Source organism: Falco rusticolus, chromosome 5 (genome assembly GCF_015220075.1).
Source record: "Falco rusticolus isolate bFalRus1 chromosome 5, bFalRus1.pri, whole genome shotgun sequence".
Lineage (NCBI taxonomy): Eukaryota > Metazoa > Chordata > Aves > Falconiformes > Falconidae > Falco > Falco rusticolus.
In genome coordinates this window covers 54,605,407-54,620,100 of record NC_051191.1, presented here as the reverse complement: position 1 = coordinate 54,620,100, position 14,694 = coordinate 54,605,407, and the positions used below count along the sequence as shown (strand labels likewise).

At 49.3% G+C, this 14,694-nt stretch overlaps 1 protein-coding gene across 1 annotated transcript in view; it reads left to right on the top strand.

Moving 5' to 3' along the window:
* Positions 1–1,806: 1,806 nt before the first annotated feature.
* LOC119148382 (glutamate receptor ionotropic, NMDA 2B) overlaps positions 1,807–14,694 on the top strand; it is a 180,140-nt gene continuing 167,252 nt past the window's right edge. Inside the window, exon 1 of the mRNA XM_037388457.1 lies at positions 1,807–2,492. The gene's annotated coding sequence lies outside the window, so the exon portion shown is untranslated. The remainder of the gene's footprint in view (positions 2,493–14,694) is intronic.

Sequence of the window (14,694 nt, the reverse complement as noted above, 5' to 3'; positions counted from 1 at the left end):
AAGACCCAGCCAGTGGCAGCATGGGTGTTTGTGACCCTTGAGTGACTACATATCCTGAAGGGTGCACTTGGCATGTTCACTTGGAGGGGCTCTGCCTTGTTATCCTCTCTGGCTTGCCTTGGTTTGGGGCAGACTTACCTTAGGGCTGCTTTGCAGGGCTGCGGGGCGGGGAGGTGGGGGGAAGGGGGGCAGGTTGGGCACACTCTGCTCTGCTCAGGCCACCCAGAGCTAAACCCAGACATGGGAGAGGACAGGGATGGATCTGTGACCACAGGATGGATGGATCTATGACCACTGCCAGGGGCAACACTGAGAGCAATCTGGATAGCAAGGGTGCAGATGCCTGTGGGCAGGGAGGAGTGTGCAAACGCTTTCTGTTCAGGCTGATTTCACATTGCTTAGCTTCCGGGGGCTCTGAGAATAGCAATTAAAGCACCGGACTTAATTGTGGAGTATCCAATTTAGATATTAGCAGTATCTCTGCTCTCGCTCCTTTCTTTTCTGCAGATCCAATTCTGCTGCCTGCCTGCTGGCTGGGCGCCTGTTCCTTTCTTCTTATTATTACTATTTTATGGTTATTGTTAATTTTTTTTTCCAAGCGTTACTTCTCTCCATCGCTTCCAACCACGCGGGTCGCGGTCCTGGGGGACCGGACCGCCGGAGCCCCGGGCGCTGCCCGCGGAGCTGCGCGGTGCTGGCCCCGGCGGCGGCTGCGGCTCGGAGCCGGCCAGGCAGCGGGCACCGGTGCTGCCCGCGGCTCTGCGCCCGGGCACGGGCTCCCCCTTCGCCCCCGCCGGGCGTCGGAGGCTGAGTGAGACCTGCCCCTCCGGCATCGGGGAGGGGTTGATCTCCCGTTCCCTGCGCGGTCTCTCCTCCTCCTCCTCCGCCTCTCCCCGCGTTTTCCCCGCTGCTCGCTCGCACACCCCTCCCCACCACCACCGAGCCCTGCTTTCCCCCCTCCCACCATTTTCCGCGTCTATATTTCATTATTATTAATCATTAAGCTGCTTTATTAATTCACCTTCCCGTGCTTTCTCCACCTCCGGGAAGCATTCCCGGAGCTTTTATAATGCAGAGGATTTTTTTTTAATGTGTTTTTAGGGTGATGCTCTGAACGCTTCCCCCTCCCCGTATCTCCTACCCTGGCAGTATCAGAGAAGAGACTGAAGAAGTTGAGCATGTCTGAGGTGGATCAGCCTTGCAGGGAGAGAGGGGGGCAGTAGCTGCTCAGAGCAGCCCGAGTGCTTGAAGCAGGATTTGTTGGTATGTATGTGGGTCTATATTTTATGACAGCTGTAAGTGTGAATTGTTCTCCGTGCGAGATGGGAGGGGAAAAGAAAAAAATACCTGCGACTTCATTAAATAAAAGCCTGCATAGCTGTAAACCCTGTCCGCGTGTGCTGGAGGCGGGGGCGGGGGGGGGGCGACCCCCAGCTGTGAATCCACCCCTAGGAAAAAAAAAGAGCCCAACCCAAACCCCAGAGAGCCAAGGGTTGCGTTCCCGGGGGCGATGGGGGGCGGGGAGGGGAGCGCAAAGCGGCCACGTCGCAGGTGAGAGAGCCCCCCCCGTGTCAGTGCGTGTGCGTGTGTGTGCGCCCGGCTGCGCGGAGCGCGCCCCACGCTGCCCATTGAGCCGCACGGGGCGGGCAGCGGTGCCGGCAGCACTGCAGAGGGGTGGGCACGGCCCTCGCCAGCCCTCCGGGGGCTGGGCCCGGGGGTGGGCGAAATGCTGTGCGTGCGTGGGGAGGGGGCCGCGGCGGGGGGGGGGCTCGCTTTCTCTCCGCGATTCACATCGCGCCCGCTTTCCCGTCTCGTATGCATGCCTATCCCGGGAATGGTGTAGTCAGCCCGTATCTGAATTATTTATAGACTCGTGCCAGCTGTTTGGTTTTTTTTAATTTTTTTAATTATTATTCCGCTTGTGTGCACTGTTAGGAAATGCGTTTTGCCTCCCTTTTTTCTCAATATATTAATGTCTTTGTTGGGGAGCGGTTTTTATCCCCTTCAGACCCCTCTAATACAAAATTGATGCTTATTTTTCCCTTCAGGAAGGGGACGCTTTGAGGATAATCATGCTTCACAGAAGAACGGCACCGACCTCCAGTTGCTTTAAACACAACCTCCTCCACTAGGGCTCCAGGGAAAAAAAAAAGAAAAAAAATAATTATAAGAATAATCATTAAAAAGGCAAAAGGAATGCTTACTCTGGAACCTGCATTTGATGATCCTCACCTCTCGCGCTGAATATCCTCTGAAGTGATTCTCTCCAGCTTTTGAATTTGCACCACTTCAAGACGCAAGATTGCCACAAAGAATCCTCTAATTTTTTTTTAAAGCCAAATAGGATTTTCTTTCAACTCATTCCCCTGCATTTGCCCCCCGACCCTTATTCTTCTTATGTGGATATGCAAGCAAGAAGAGGAGACTGGACATTCCCAACATGCTCTCTCCCTTGATCTGTCCGTCTAGAGGTTCTGCTTCTACTAACCAAGGTAGGGAAATTCCTGTTTCTGTGATTTTGCTGGCAGCTCATTTTGGTACATGGGTTTGCCCAGGGAAGACCACACACAGTAGAACAAAAGATTTGGGGATGCTGCTCTCAGCAGCAGACACAGAACGAAAAAAAAAAAAAAAAAAAAAAAAAAAAAAGAAACATTTTTTACCAGACATGTTGATTCCCTTTTGGTTTATCAAATAGGACATGAAGAGAATGTGAGAGGGATGGTTTGAGTTACCTACTGTGTTGAGAACCAGGGGAAAGTCTCTTGTGATTCTTTTTTGGGGTGGGCAGGCGAGGTGGGGTTGGGGGAAACACGGGAGGAGGCACACGGCTTTTGAAAGGAATGAAAATGAAAATTCTTATCCATCCATCCATCCATCCACCCACCCACAAATTGCCTCTTTATTTTCACTGGTCCAGCGGCTCCTTGTCATGCTTTCATGTGAAAATAGAGCACATTAGGAATAGCAGTACGTAGAAACCTGCTTGTTGCCGAGAAGAGTGGTGCATTACTTAAAACCCACGCCGGCCTCTCGATCGTGAGCGGCCTAACGCGGGGGCCGGGGCCCCGGGGGGGCCGGGGCCGCCCCTGGCACCGCGGCAGGAGCCCGCCCAGCGCCGGGGCCAGTGCGCCTGCTTGTGTGGAGGTAAAGGGCTATTTTAAGTCCAAACACGTCAAGAGACTTAACCTGAACCTACGAGGCGCTGTATTCAGGCAACTTCACGGGTTTTAATTTATCCCCGTCCCCCTGGCGCTGTCAGCAGGCATCGTGGCCCCTTTCCGCCGCCCACCCCCCCCACCCCCGCGCCTTGCACCCCGCGTCCCCACGCAGGCAGCCCCTTCCCCAGCCCACTTGGGAGGGATGCAAAATGGCTATCGTGCCGCTCGGCTGTAGATACGCGAGAGATACCGGTGCATCCCGACCGTAACGTGACATGTGAGTCTTTCCGTAAGATGGTGGCAAGACAAAGGGAGCGGAGCGCCGCGGGGTGCGGGAGCCCTCGGTCGCCGCGCCCCGCCGGCAGCGCCCGGCACAAGGTGTTGAACGTCTCGGGGTTATTTTAAGCCTCAGCCCGTGCCCGCCACGCCGCTTCGCCCGGCGCGCGTGGGGCTGTGCCCCCCCGCCGAGAGAGGGGGCAGAGGGGCAGGGGCGAGCTGCCGCACACCCCACCCCCCGGGGCGGACCCTCCCCACCCTTATCCTCACCGTCATCCCCGCGCCTGAGCCCCCCCGACCCACCTCCCCCTTCCTCTCGTCCCTACAGCCGACGGGAGGCCTGGCAGTGGGCGGGGGAGGGCAGTACAGAGCCAGGGGCTCACCCCTTAGCAGGAGGAGGGGGGCGGGGGGCGCCGCCGCCCCCAGCCTGCTGCCGGGCGAGCCGAGGATCGCGGCGGCGGCGGGGGCCCCGGCCCTTGAGGCCCCCGGAGCATCCTGCGGCAGGGGCGCGCCTCTCCCACCCTCTCCCTCACCTTCATCCTTCCAGTGGCTCTTTCCCACATTTCTGAGGGGGCTTTGTCGGTCTATTGTTAAAAACCAGGAGCGGTTCCCCGTCGAGGGGTTGAGAGCCACCTTTCCTGCCATATTCTGGCTGTGCTTCTATAAATATCTCAGGCTTCCCAGGGTTTATCCGCGCCTGGATCCTCCCTGTCAGAGTGCTCCTTCCCTCCCGCTGCCTCCGCAAGTGGGAGTAGAAAGTTTACCTGTGCGGGGAGGAGGGCGTGTGGGAGCCTTTCTCTTGTTTTCAGGAGGAATTTCTCTAGGCCCCGCAGCTCCCTGCTGCTCCCAGATCCAGCCGGGACCCCAGCACCACTTGGAGTGGGGAATTGTAGCCCCCTCGCTCTGTTCACCCGTGGGAGCTCCTAAAAAGCACAAGCCCCCAGGGGTGGAGGTGGTGGGTGTGCCAGCAGGGTCCGGGGTGGGATGCAGGTCAAGGGGAAAGGAGGGCTGATGCTGGGCAAGCCTGGCTCAGTCCCTGCCCCTCTGCCCCCGCCCCGGGTTTTGCAGGCAGATCGGAGGGAAAGGGGGGAAGCTGCCTCTGGTGTCTGGCTAGGGTGGCAGTCCCCGACAGCTGGGCTGGACTGTGTGCTTCCCTGGGGAGCGGTGCCCAGCACTGCCTGCCCTTGTGTCTGCCACAGCTGCCAGCCTGGCCTGCAGCACAGCAGGCCCAAGCAGGTGCCGCATCCCTGCCATGGCCCTTCCCAGCTGTGACCTGCACCAGGTTTGGGCAGAGGCAGAGCACGGTGGATGGGAGTTGGGGAGGGGTCTTGCGGTTTTGATGCTCAGCCATGAGGGCAGTGAGCATGGCCCCGCATCCTCATCACTCAAGCGTTTAACTCCCAGTCTCTCTTGCTGCTACCTTTACCTGGGACTTTTCCCCAACTTCGCTGCCAGCTCCAGCATGGGCAAAAGGAAATGCCCTCTGATATTGCCCCCTCATCATCATGCACAGCTATCTCAGGTCTTGCAAGCAGTGCAAGGGGGCAGCTGGTCCACCCTGGGCTGCCCCTTGGGCAGGCAGGGCAGGCTGGATATGCAACAACACCAGCTCACGGGGCCCCAGTGCTTCCCCACTGCCCAAGTCCTTGGAGAGCAAAGCAGGGGCACAGCATCCTGGTGCGGGGTCACTTGGTGTGCCCCAGCTGCGGCTCTGGAGGGAGTGGCAGAGTGCTTTCTAAGATGGGAGGTGTGGGTATGGGTGGTTTTCAAGTGCTCACCCACGTCACCCCAGAGCAGCAGCTCTTACTGCCTCCCCATACCCTGCTTTCCTCTGTTCCCCCACCACACCAGCCTGTCTCCCAGTCCTGGGTGGGAGTCTCAGAGGGTTGGGACAGGATGGAGCAGGCTGAGGGCAGAGTGCGGTAACAGCCTGGGGGTGGTGAGACCCACTTCAGCTTCCTCCTGGCTCTGCCTTTGGTACACAGGGGCAGATCTCAGCAGGGAAAAGGAAAGAAGCATGGTCAAAGCTTCTCCTGTTCCTGTGGACCCTGGGCTCTGATCCAGTGACACACACCTGCTGTACCAGCCCAGCTCAGCCTGTGCCAGTCCTGGTGACTCTTGTGATCCCTTTGTCAGTGAGACCATAGCCAGGCAAAGGAAAGTGTCTGTAACAGCCCCCTGCCATCCTGGTCTGGGCAGGGTTGTCAGGATACCTGCGTTGATGGCCGAGTTTTACATTGTACCTGTGCATGCAAGAGCATGAAGAAATCGTGGAGAGATGGAAAATACAGAGGATGGGCAAAAATCCCAACTCTCCATGCCCATATAATGATTTAGGCTTTGACTTGTTTTGTCCTCGCTTTGGATTACCAAGTGCCCCTGTATAAAACCTCTATCAACCTATGAACCACCACCTCATCCCCAAACCCTTGCCTACAGGGGGAAAAGCTGGTGGCATTGATTCTGTGTTTCATGTATTATGGAAGCTCAGCTGGGGCTGTTTCTTGTGCTTGTTTTAGAAGAGGGCAGGTGGACCTCATCTCTGGTGCCAGAGCCATTCTGCGCTAGTGCATGGAGCTGTGCTTGGATTCCCACGCTGGACTCGCATTGCCTGGGCTGGCACCAGGAATTGGTGTCTCTGCAGTACCATGTGGGAGGTCTAGATTTGATTCCCAGTGCTGTTTTCTCATTCCCCCAAGCTGGCAGAGGATGGGAGTGCTGTACAGACAGCACTGCTTGTCTCTGCAATGGGCTCCATTCCCCGCTCCCATCTTTTGCTCCTTAGGATGCACAAAACCTGCCTGTGTGGTAGTCCAGACAGAGGGCTGGCCCCTAGAAGTTTAATCTTCTCAGCCTTTAGGAAGGCCACAGCTCAGCTCTGCCTGTACTCATCAGCATGGCTTGGTGGGCAGCGAGGAAAGAGAATTATCTTGCAGCTGGAGAACATGCAGAGGGTTTGTTAATTTTTTTTTTCTTTTCTTTGTTAAGCTGCAATTTATCACAAAGAAATGGATTAGTTTGTAGGAGAGATGGACTAGATGATCTTTTTGAGAGAGATGGCTCCGTGTATTGTGATTGCCTAATCTACAACAGGATGCTTGCTGGTAGTATCCGCTTTGCCTGACACTGGGGCTGTAGGACTGCCTGACTCTCTTGTGATTCTGTGATTAGCCTTCTTTGAGATATATTTATACTTGATGGAAAAGCAGGGAGTGGTTGGGAGAAACATGGCTGATAAATTATCTGCTATTACCCTGATCCGTCCTCCACCCACCCATCCACAAGAATTCTTTAAACCACAGTGAATCAACTTACTCATTTTGTTGCTTCACCGCAGTCAGATGGGCTAGCTACTGCCCTGGGTGCCTCCCTGCATAAGACGAAATGGCAGTTTGAAGATTGCAGCACTAAAATATGTGGAAGGGGAAGCAGAGAAGAATAAGATATTTAAAGCTAAGCATGGCCCTTCCACTACCACTGCCTTGTCTCTTCTTCTGAGCGTTGTGTTTCTGCTTCAGCTAAGTGCATCATAACAAACTAAAAAGACCGTTTCTCCAACCACAAAGGGGGTTCCACCATCCCTCTGACTTATCCACCTTGCTTGTCAGTTCATCTGAAGACAGGAGAGGAGGTTCCTGGCAGGTATGGACTGGTGCTTTCTCTGGCAAAATTAATGGCATGGTGTTAACTGCCTGGGAACCAGGAGACTGACTCAGTTGGGTTAAGTGTCAAAGCTACCCTCCACGTTGGAAAAAAAATATCCAAATGATCCCACCCTTTATAGTTCAAGAGCTCATGGCTTCCTTAAGCCACAAACCACCAGCTCTCAGCTAGGATTGTGCATCGGCATGTGAACTGGTGTGTGTAAAAGTCGACCAAGTGCACAGTGGTGATCTGTGCGAATTAGGCAGCATACCTCCATGTGCCTGAGGTCAACTGCAGAGAAAAAAATATCTCTATGCGCTTAGAAAAAAATGAGTGGCACTAGGCAGTGTGCAAACCATGCTACGATCAAATCAATTCAAACCATGGCTAATTTGGACCTCTTGAGGCAAGGCTGCTTTTTGTTTAGTGTTTTCTTAGAAGCAGAAGAGAATGCTGGCTCTGGGCAGGAGGAGGGACTGGCTTATCTTTCTTGAATTTTTACACACACAGTGAATATGCTTAATGGGAAGGGAACAAACATTGTTTTTTCTGTACTCAGGGCCATTAAAAAAGGGGAGAGGGAAAGGGTACAGGTTCTGAGACTGTCAGCTGATACTTGCTAATACAGAGGGTATTTGCAGACTGTGAAGTGTGCTGGGTGGCTCTCTTCCCTTTCTAACGCAATCAAAGACCATGTTTCAGGGCCACCTATGGATTGATCAAGCATCTGGGGAAAAACAGAAATTACAAACGAGAGCCTGGCTACTGGCTCAAAGTGAAAGGGATACAAAGCTGAGACCTCTGCAGCACTGACTCCCTATACCTCTAACCCCATCCACAAGGAAGGTTCAAAACTAAAGAGAGTCACTGAAAGTGGCTTCAGGTAAAATGCTAGGTAGGCATCTCTTGAGTACTGAAGATGTTTCTGTATTCCCAGAGAACACAGTGTGTCAATAATATTGGTGTGCATGGTTGTGCTGAAACATTTCTAGGGAACAAATACTTCTAGGGGAAAACCAGGAATTTGGTCTTCATGGTCTGTTTGGTGGCTTGTCTCTGCTAATTGCTCATCCACCAAAACAGGTGTGGGGCCAGCAGTTTATCTGACTTGGCTAATCCTTGAGACTTTATTCTGTCACTCCCCTTCTCACCTCTGGCATGGGAGGCATGTAGGAGCTCATGTCCAGTTAACTCTTCATGTGCCAGACTCGTAAATTACTTCTCAAGAAAGCAGTCAGCCTGCACTACTTGCCTGTGTGTAGCTATCTAGTTGTGAAATGGGAACAGTTTTTGCTTACTACATTCCTGGTCTGGATTTGAACCACTGATCAAAAAAATTAATCACTCCAGCTATCACCATCACCATCACTCTAGCTATCACTGGACCTGCTGTCCAGCCCATGTGTGAGCTCCGTCTGCAATCCTCTTTTGTTCAAAACAGTGAAATGAAATATCTAACACCTATTTACAGTGATTAAGCCCTGCTTAGATAACTGCATTCTGTTTGGGGGCTGCACTTCTAAAAGAGGGAAGGACTGAGGACAGTGTGGGGGAGTGAACAAAGACAATGATCACAGATCAGAGAAAACAAGACCTGCAAAGAAAGGTTGGGAGAGCCAGGCAAGCTCAGTCTGGAGAAAAGACAACTGTGGGTGGATACCTAACTGTCTGCAAATACATAAAAGACTGTTACAGAAAGAGGACAGGGGCCAATTATCCTCATTAGTCACCAAGGACAGATCAGGAAATAAATTAGTTTAAGATGAAGCAGAAAGAATACAGATTGAACGTCAAATTAAATGTTTACTGCAATAATGGTTTAGTGACAGTAGAAGATACTGATAAACGTGGCAGAACGGCTGTGACTGAAGATATTTAAAGCTAGATGTAGGTGCTGAACTTTCAGTATTGTGTATCTAATAAAATCTGTCTCCAGTAATCATGATATTTGCATGCCTAACCAAACAACTTTGGAAGAAAGATAACGAGATTGATCTGCTGTGTGTGCAGGAGGGAGGCACTGACTGTCCCACTGGAGGAAACCCTCCCTGCCACCCAACGTGCTCCAAATCTCATGTGGTACCTGTAAGAGTCAACATGATGGTGTTGACTGGTGGCACAGCTTAGGTGTATGGGGAACTCCCCAAAGATGTCTGGTTTTCAAAACCTCTGGTATGTTGTGACAGCACATCCTGTCCTGGGGGACGGCTAGAGCATCACTATAGAAATTTGTGCAGAAGAGACTTACAAACCTGTCCCATGCAAATGATGATTTAACATTTGCAGGCCCCATTCTGGAATCCTGGGATGTTGGGCTGTTCTATGCCCCTGTCATTAAGAAGCGTCACCCATCTGTAGCCACTGCTTTCAAGGTTTTGCACTATCACAGCATCTGAATAGCTAGTGTGCCAAAACCTGATACTGCAAGGGGATCAGATGTGTATTGTCACATACTGAATGATGTGAAAATAGCACCTTGCTATTTCATGATGTCATTCTTTTGTCTTGCAAGACGAACTACAGTTTAAAGGTGCCTTCTGTTTGCTCACCTTTGCTGCTTCCAGAAGATAAAATGGGGTTTGAGGAACCATGAGCATTGTGGTTTCTGAGAATCATCGCTTCACTAGCCAGCCTTCACAGCTGCATCTCTCTGTGCTCTTGAGTTGGAGGAGCTTCTTCTGCACTGTTAGGGTTTGGGTGAGCTGCTCTCTTAATGGGTTCAGAGACTCTGACCCTACCAGTCAGGTATTGACTCTGAGTCTGTAGAGATACCCCTGCTGGTGTCTGAGGGGGCTGAAAGTGCCATTTTGAGACTGTGAGTTCGGCCAGCATAGGGAATGTGCTGTGTGGCCTAAAACCTATGTCAGTTTATATCCTCCTGTGCAGCAGCAGAAGTGGGGACTGTGGTACAACCTTGCTGGTGGATTACACTATTTTTTAGCAGAGCAACAAGCATGTAATCCTGACCACTGGTGGTTTTTGTAAGAGTCAGGAAATTTCTATACAGATGTCCAGACAAACTCAAATTCAAATGGAGGAAATGACGTGATAATCTCTCTTTCATATTACACTTGGATTTAACATTTTTATTTAACTTCTTTTCCTAATCTCTTAGGGTTGCCACATACTGTTGAGGAGCTAATATACAAAACTCTTTCATGTGGATGTGGTTTCTAGCATGTATGATCTCTGAAGAATTTGGGGGATTTTGCAAAAGGAAACAAATGTAAAACTTACTAAGTTCACCATTTCAAAACAGACAGGGAGGTGAGATGGTTACTAGGAGCCAGCTGAGACAGATAATATTTGGTGTCATGAACCCACTGATAATTTACTAGCACAAATGCCATGTCCTACATCACAGCTGATTGCCTAATGAACAGAAAATTGTTTTCAGGTGATAGGCATAATAGCCTAATGATAGCTGAAGATAGCAGTGGGGGTGCATTGCCTCTGGCTGTGTGCTATGAATGGGACACAGGGGGATACGGGTAGGTGAGAGGTTGTAGTCTGTCATAATGAGGGACTGTGGTTTTCCTCTGTCACAAGGGACTTTTGCTATTCCAGCATCCCCAGCTGGGAATGAGGTCCTGGAGATACACAGCGGGTGTTTGCAATGTGAAAGATGAAGGTCCTAAATGAATACTGTCTTGAAATGAATTGCAGAAGATCTGCTAGAAGCCTAAAACTGGCTCTGCTTCCAAGGGCAATTCTAAATCTGCACAGCATCTGGGGGCAGGTGGTTTTGAAGCCTGTGCAGTGAGAAGAATGGCTCCACTGCCGTACGGAAAGGTGTAGGGATGTTGCCAGCTGCTCCAGGAAGAGGATGGCAAAAGGCTCGCTGCTGTGCATCTCTTTGTGCCAGGTAAAATGGGATGTTAATTAATTGCACATGACTGGATTGCTGGGGTATTTCTGTCACGGGACTCTGCTGAGAAATGCATTTGAAGTGCATTGTGGTAGAGGAAGCACACAACGCACTAGCTTGCAGCTACTTGCACGTAGGCATAGGCTTGTGTGGCAAACGTGCGGGAGAGCTCTGCATATCCCTGCATCCCTCTCTATCCACTTCTATAGTTCTCTGTTATTGCTGGCTGCTGTAGTCAGTGGCCTAAGTATCTCAGGGGAGATTCCCTCATGTCAGACGTGTTTCAGCGGAGGCAAGCTGAAACATCAGCAGCTGACAATCCCCAAGGGAGAATCTAATGAAAACGACAGAATGACATAATCTGTTCTCACAGTCTTTCCTCTACAGCTCTCCACGTTTTTGATGCAACTTGAAATCACCCTCTAATTTATTACTGAAAAGGTGAATATTATATATAATTAAAATTGTAAAGATAGTGCCCTGAAATGTTGAAAGTCAAAATACAAAAGCAGCTTGGATGTGGTCTGAGGTACCACATATTTGAGTATTCTAGGAGGAAGCTTTTAAGACTCCATCTGGTAGTAACAAAGTAAATGCCACAAAAGCATAAATGGAATCTCAGAAAAGACATTGCAATTGTTTCATTATGTGATGGGGGGGCCTGTGCTCTAAACAGGAGCGGATAAAAACTAAGTAGATTAGAAAAACAGGATAACTGTGGGATGGCTGCCTTGAAAGATACAGTGACTCTTACAGAAAGCTCACTTTGAATTCCTGGTTTGAAAGTTCACAAACTTTCAAGCCAGGGATTCAGAGAGAGCTGTAAAGATGCTGCTTTATCCACTTTTAATTTGTACCATTTCAATGGGGAGCAAAGGGGCTAAAAGGCGCTCTGAACTTCAGGGCTCTGAGAACTTTGCAGGAGCTGAATGCCTGTGCCTTGTCACTCTCTGAAGCAGAAGCTGGATACCTACAGCGGGTATCTTACATGAGCAACCCTTTCTGTGCAATGCTGGGGTTTTTCTTTTACTGGAGGGAGTAATAACTTTCAGAAACCAGGAGATACACAGTAGGAGGTGAGTGTTGGTTAATGACATACCTCACCCTAATAGTCTTAAACTTTTTTTTTTGTTTTTTTTTTTTTTTGTTAGGACAGTGAGATGAAATAATGTTCCCTGTTCACAGTTTGTTGGAGAGATCCCCAACTTCAGCTTTTGACATTAGAGATGGCGATCAAGGTTTTTGACAGGGGAGGTTTGTAACGGAGGGTTTACGCCCCCCACCCCCCATGTCATAGATTTTGCTAGTTCTGCACTGAAATTAATTAGAACATTTGATGTGTTTTCATGAAAAAGCAGAGAAAAGCCCAGAATAGCTAGCAGCCTGGTAAGCAGAAAAGTAACTGGGTTTTGGGTAATGCATTTCTATTCTGTATACTTTGGAGTGAGGACTTGTCCCCAGAGTTGTCCTAGCCAACAAGAGGGCCCAGACTACTGGGTCTCTGCAGTAATGCTTTCTCAGTTGGAGCTTTTCCAGTTGGAGCTGTTCTAATTTATATAAATGCCTATTCATTGTGCTGGAGAGAGAATACTCTTAACGACTGGGCTGTGGAGGTAGTTTGTTTCTTTGGCCCGATAGATAAGTAATTACTTATCCAAAGGGAAATGACTTCAGCAGGAAAGAAACGGAGAAGTAGGCTCCATAGCCCAGAGACTGTGGAGTCCTCTGAGATACAGGAGACTGGACCCAATTCTCCCTCCAAATCAGGCAGTGTAGATTTGTTCTTGTTCTGCTTTGGATGCATTTGTGTTTCCCAGTGACAACAAAATGTTTCATTTAGCATCCAGCTCCAGTGCTGACTCCAGGTGGAAGAAAAAGTGACAGGAGGAGGTGAATTCCCAGGGAACAAAGACCTGATCCTCACGCAAATGCTCTTGAACAAAGGATGAGGGATGAGAACCTCAGAGGCTCTGAGACAGGAAACCAGAGTTACTGCTTCAATGAAAATTTTTATAATTTTTTATAATGTGCAGGTAGCTCTTTAAAGTTGTCTCAAGATCTTTAAAATACTTGGGATTTTCATTCCTGCAGTTTGTATCCCTTTGTATATCCCCCCTCATTATTTATTTTACATTTGCTTTTAGAAGCTTGGTGAGACGTTTGATGTTTAAATGGAGAGGGGAGTTTTTCCAGAATATAACACTAGCTGTGGGAGACTTCTTTCCAGAGGATCTCCAGGGAGTCAGTAGAGAAAGCGGGGGCCCTTTGAAGGGCAGTGTAGAGCAGGAGCCCAGTGGATATGCTCCAGCTTGCCCTTTGGAGAAGCTAATCACTATTGACTACAAAAGCAGCCTACATAGGTGAGTTTCCTAAGAACTTTTAAAGTTCTTTTTTTGTTCTGTGTGTATGCATGTTAAGGGTGTACAGGGTTGGGGACTGGAAAAAGACAGGAGTTGTATTAAATTATCCCTCTTCATCACCCAGTTTGGAAAACAGTCACGGTCCAGGAGGAATCTGACGTTTTCTAATCCCTGATCCTCTGTCTTGTATTTTTCCATTGCAAGAAAACTGGCTACCTGATAGCCCACCTCTTTTTGAATGTGAAGGCCTGGAGATCCCTCAGTCTGGGTCCGATGTAAGCAGTTCCCAAACATGATTTGAATTTGCAAGAAACAGCAGTGTCTGTATAGCTCAGCCCAGCCATGATCTCTGGACTTCTCAGGTCTTTTTTTCAGGCTAGAGTGGCAAGCTGGCACATGAGGTCCCTTGACTTGACCACGTATCATAGGACTGGTCCTTGGCACCTCACAGAGTAGTGCCTCTCAGGATGCAGCAGGAAGGCTAAGGAGAGATGTCTAGGGCTTTCTTGTTCTATAACCACTGTGTGCCAGGAGGAAGCTGGTGTAAGAATGACATTTAATTATATGTCTTTGTACATCTTTGCCTGCATGCATTTAGAAGTGTTGCCTGTCTCCACCAAGGTAGATTTTTCATAAGAAAATATTGCTAGCATGATGAAGCATAAAAATCAAATAAACCAGAAAATTAGAGAGAAGGCTTGCCCTGGCAGTCTAACTGTGTTGTTTTAAGTGCTTAGGGTAATACAGAAATTCATGTGTTTTTGACATGACAGTCTCCTGTGATACTGTGGTTTGGCAACTATGGCAGCACAAATTGTGATGTGTACCTACACACGGGTTCAGCTGCAGCCCAGAGCCTGGATCCAGTGTCCCTTTGAAGTCAGGTAGAATCTTGGCATTGATTGTGGTGAGGATTGGATCGAGGGGGTCTGCTCTGTGGTACAAGATGCAAGGGCTTGCAATATTTCTTTGAATCAACTTCATTTCAAAGCATTATTGTTTATAAATTTGTTCACTTTTGTCATCTGAGAAACATCTTAAAGAGCTATTGGGGTACTGCCTAGGCTGCTGTTTGATGACTGCAATGAATGCTGCATAAATCCTTGATGTTACCTGCATCCAATGGGTGTTATTTTTTGTCTTCGTATCTGAATATTTCCTTGGTTTTGAAGTATTAAATTACATGATTTTAAGGATACCAACAGATTCATCAAAATTTCTTTTGCTGTATAAATTTTCAGGTGTTTTCTTGATCACCTAAGATACTGCTTTTCCTGCAGTATAAAACAGAAATAAGTATAGAATCTGGTTGACATTCAGTTTTGGGATCAGATTAAGTTGTGTCGAGTTTCCTCCCCCAAATCCTCATGGATCATGGACTGTG